This window comes from Schistocerca cancellata, chromosome 4, assembly GCF_023864275.1.
Source record: "Schistocerca cancellata isolate TAMUIC-IGC-003103 chromosome 4, iqSchCanc2.1, whole genome shotgun sequence".
NCBI lineage: Eukaryota > Metazoa > Arthropoda > Insecta > Orthoptera > Acrididae > Schistocerca > Schistocerca cancellata.
This window is the reverse complement of record NC_064629.1, coordinates 925,073,475-925,078,417: the sequence shown is the minus strand read 5'-3', so window position 1 is coordinate 925,078,417 and position 4,943 is coordinate 925,073,475. Positions and strand designations below refer to the sequence as shown.

Genomic DNA, 4,943 nt, shown 5'->3' with positions numbered 1-4,943 from the left:
GATATATGCCTCGACATCCTTGAATTTGTCCTCTAGCCACGCCTGCTTAGCCATTTTGCACTTCTTGTCGATCTTATTTTGGGACGTTTGTATTCCTTTTCACCTGCTTCATTTACTGCATTTTTATATTTTCTCCTTTCATCAATTAAATTCAGTATCTCTTCCGTTACCAAGGGATTTCTTATAGCCCTCGCCATTTTACCTACTTGATCCTCTGCTGTATTCACTATTTCATCTCTTAAAGCTAACCATTCTTCTTCTACTGTACTCCTTTCCCCTGTTCTTGTCAATCAGTCCATAATGCTCCCTCTGAAACTCTCTACAGCCTCTGGATATTTCAGTTTATCCAGGTCCCATCTCCTTAAATTCCTAACTTTTTGCAGTTTCTTTAATTTTGATCTACAGTTCATAACCAATAAATTGTGTTCAGAGTCCACACCTGTCCCTGGAAATGTCTTTCAATTAAAAACTTGGTTCCTAAATCCCTGTCTTACTATTATATGATCTATCTGAAACTTTCCAGTGTCTCTATGCCCCTTCCACGTATATAACCTTCTTTCGCGATTCTTAAAGCAAATGTTAGCTACGATTAGGTTATGCTCTGTGCAAAATTCTACCAGGCGGCTTCCTCTTTCGTTCCCTACCCCCAGTCCATATTCACCTACCATTTTTCCTTCTCTTCCTTTTCCTACTATCGAATTCCAGTCCTCCACGACTATTAAATTTTCGTCTGCCTTAACTACCTGAACAGCCAACGGCCTTGCCGCAGTGGTAACACTGGTTCCCATCAGATCACCGAAGTTAAGTGCTGTCGGGCTCGGCTAGCATTTGGATGGGTGACCATCTGGTCTGCCGAGAGCTGTTGACAAGCAGGGTGCACTCAGCCCTTGTCAGGCAAACTGAGGAGCGGTTTCGGTCTCTTAAACTGACATACGGCCGGGAGAGCGGCGTGCTGACCCATGCCCCTCCATATCCGGACATCCAGTGATGCCTGTGGGCTGAGAGGTAAGCTTGTCAGAAACACTTTCATATCATACAACGGAATCGGCGTGGTTCCGTGGAGAAATGAACGCGCCAAATAAAAATAATTATTTCTTTTAAATGTTAAACAATAATTGTTATAATGAAGAAACGAAATTCCAATTTGTAGTTATCTGTAGTAAAATCCAGTGTTAAATGATATTTACCTTTTACTAACAGTTTGTCTGCAATAAACTCCTACTGTTAAAATTGAATGTCCAGTGGTTAATCAAAAATTTGTTTTCGACATCATTATGTGCTGCCGAGTTGAGAATCAGACTGGAAATAAACTTGGTCGGTCTGGAACAGGGTCCATTCAGCCCTTGTGAAACCGAAGGAGGAGTTCCTCGAATAAAGCAGCGGCATCATCAGGATTCATCTACTGGCAATAATGGCTGGAGGATTGGCTAATAACATGTCCCACGATCATAGATCGATCCTCGTACAGCCTTGTAGGCACCATTTGGAAAGGCCCGGTGTCTACTTTAGAATTTTACACGTCTAGTTCCGTGGGGACAAACTGAGGAGCAAATCTCCATGGTCACAGAATGAGTCAGTATATGAAATTAACATTATAAAAGCTAATAATACATTTAAAAAAATTTAGAAGAATCCTATGCAGATAACAACCTGCTGAGTATATATGAGGCGCGTTTTTTAAGTAAGTACCGTTTTGAAATTTAAAAAAGACGTGCTAAGATATCTCAATTTTATTTTTACATTAAAGCCTGTACCTTAATCTACTTTTCTACATCATTTCCGTCAATATTGAGGCACTTGTCATAACGTTTTACCAGTTTTTGAACATCCTCCTCATAGACGTTTGCCACTGCATCACCACTGTCTTGACTTTGTCACCGTCTTGAAGACACTGGCCGCCCAGGTGTTTCTTTAAGTGCAGGAACAGATGGTAGTCTCTGGGCGCAAGATCGGGGCTGTACGGATGATGATCTAGAGTTTCACATCGAAAAGATGTGATGAGATCTTTGGTCTGATTCGCCACATGCGGACGGACATTGTCTTGCAGCAAAACGATGGCCCTTGCTCAACTTGCCACGCCTTATGTTCTGAATTGAAAGGCGCAGATTGTGCAATGTCTTACAGTAAGCTGCTGCATTGATTGTCTCATTACGAGGCAGAAATTCCACAAGCAATACTCCTTTTCTGTCCCAAAAAACTGTGCACACGATTTTCCGGGCAGAAATTGTTTGCTTAAACTTCAATTGTCTTGGTGAATCAGAATGCCGCCATTCCATGGACTGTTGCTTTGATTCTGGTGTGATGTAGGTCACCCATGTTTCATCGCCTGTAACAGTTTGGCTTCAGAAATCATCACCGTCGTCATGGTACCGCTCAAGTAAAGTCAATGCACTGTCTACACGTTTGGTTTTGTGCACATCCATCAACATTTTCGGTACCCAACGTGCGCACAATTTTCGGTAGTTCAAGTGCTCGGTCACAATGCCATACAAAACACTACGAGAAACATTAGGAAATTTCAATTCCCAACACTGTCATGTATTTTTCCTTTGTGGGAGGACATGTATGGGGTGCACTCAGCCCCATGAACCCAACTAAGAAGCTACCGAACTAATCAGTAGCAGTTCTAAAATCAAGAAACCCAACAACAACTGGGAGCACCACAAGCAACTCGATATTGCATCCAATGATGCCACCGGCAGAGGATGACGCAGCAGTTGGTAAGGCCTGATTGGCCCACCAAGGGCCAGAATGCAGATCGCAGAACTTTACTTACCACTTTACCTGTGTATATACAGCCTTTTCAGTAACTTTGGCAAACACAGATGGCATAGAAATAGGTCTAAAACTGTGTACATTATCCCCTTCCCTTTTTTATAATGTGGTTTCATTATCAAATACTTTAATCAGTCAGGAAACTAACCATTCCTAAAGAAAAATTTAAAATATGGCTAATTACTGGACTAACATATGCACCACAGTGCTTCAGTACTCTGCTACATACCCCACCGTATCCATGACAGTCCTTAGTCTTCAGCAATTTGATTATAGACTCAGTCTCTCCTTTTGTCAGTATCACTGAGGTTTGTTTCAGATAGCAGTCTTGGAAAGATGTTTTCTACGAGGGTTAAATGATTCCTTACAGAAACTAAGTTTCTGTATAAATCGTCTGCTGTATTCTGAAAATTACCATTAATTAATGTACACATGTCCAACTTATCATTAAAAAACACATTTTTCACTACATATTGACTTTATATCCTTGACCTTGCACTGTTGGCCAGACACTTCCTTCACGACTGACCTCATGTTTTAATATTTTCCTGGGAATTAACTATTTGCATACCAAATGCTTTTTGCCTTCCTAATAACATTTTCAAGAAAGTAACTTACAGTACTGCTTGTAATGAGCTTCTGCAGCCTGATTGTGACTGTTTCTAATGTTGTTATATAATTCTGATTGTGTTCTAGATAATATCCTTATCCCACCAGTCAGCCACCCAGGTTGCCTGTTAGTTTTAGTACCCTGTTGAAAACACTTTAATGGAAAGTGGCTTTCAAAGAGCATGAGAAATACATTGAGGTAAGCATTATATTTATCATATCTGCTATCAGCACTATAGACATCCTGCCACTCTTGTTTAAAGAGGTTTTACGAGGCCTCTGTTACCACTGGATTAACATATATAGTAAGTCTGTAATTATATTTAACATGTATGCATGTATGTGAGAGTGCACACGTACACTCACAAATTCCTTTTGGTGTTAAAATTTGTGCATCATGGTTTGAAAGGCCATTTACTCTTTTTTAATGGAATGCTCCTCTGGTAATAAAGAATGGACAAAAATAATGTCTGTAGTTGTGTTATTGTCCCCTGCACTCTAGTTTGAAAGACTGGAGTCGGCATCAGATGATACGAGGTGTGATTGGAAAGTTTTAAGAATGGATCTGCTACTGCTTAGTGGTTTGCCGGGCAGGTACACGGAGGGTGGGGAGTGAATCATTGCATTGTCCTTGAACTCCCTCAGACAGGAAACTGCTTTTCCTATATTGAAGTCATTATGACAGCTGGTTGAATGTGGGCCTGTTAGGGCTTGTTGCCGGATTCTGTCTGCGTGAAAATGGACGTAAAAACGGAGCAACGAATTTGTGTGAAACTGTTTTAAAACAGATAAATCAGCTTCTGAGACTTACAAACAGCATTTGGAGATAATTGTATGAGCCAGTGTCTGGTTCAACAGATTTAGAAATCGCCACGAATGATTTGAAGATGAACTACGGTCGGGCCGTCCTTCCACCTCAAAAACGAATGAAAATAATGTGAAAGTTTATGACTTACTGCACTCTGATCGTAGACTTATCATTATGGAGATGGCTGATGAACTTTAGTTACTATGCAGTTCAGGCAATTTTAACTGAAGATTTGAACATGCATCGAGTGTCCACAAAACTCATACCAAGAGTGTCGTCAAGTGACTGGAGACAATACCACCTTCAAATGTGCCAAGAACTGATTAATTGGCCTAAAAAATGACCCTGATTTGTTAAATAGGGTAATTACAGGTGATGGATAGTGGGTATACGGATATGATGTTGAACCCAAAGTGCAGTCTTCACAGTGAAAGACTCCAGGTTCACCACGACTGAAAAAAGCACAGCAAAGTCAGTCGAAAGTGAAAACAATGTTGGTGTTTTTTTTTTTTTTTTTATTCTACTGGAATTGTGCATCATGAATTTACCCCTGGAGGACAGAGAACTAGGAATACTACAAATGTGTCCTTGAGCATTTGTGCCAAAAGTGTGCGGAAGAAAAGGCCTGCATTGTGGAAAGACAGGGGTTGGGTGCTACATCATGCAATGCTCTGGCTCATCGTGCCTTCACAGTCGTATTTTTGACCAAATTCAAAATTCCTGTGCTTCCACAACTGCCACATTCCCCCGA

The 4,943-nt window shown here is 40.8% G+C and overlaps 1 pseudogene; it reads left to right on the top strand.

Annotated features, from left to right (window-relative positions):
- Nucleotides 1-750: 750 nt before the first annotated feature.
- LOC126185631 (5S ribosomal RNA) lies at nucleotides 751-868 on the top strand (annotated as a pseudogene).
- The last annotated feature ends 4,075 nt before the right edge of the window (nucleotides 869-4,943 follow it).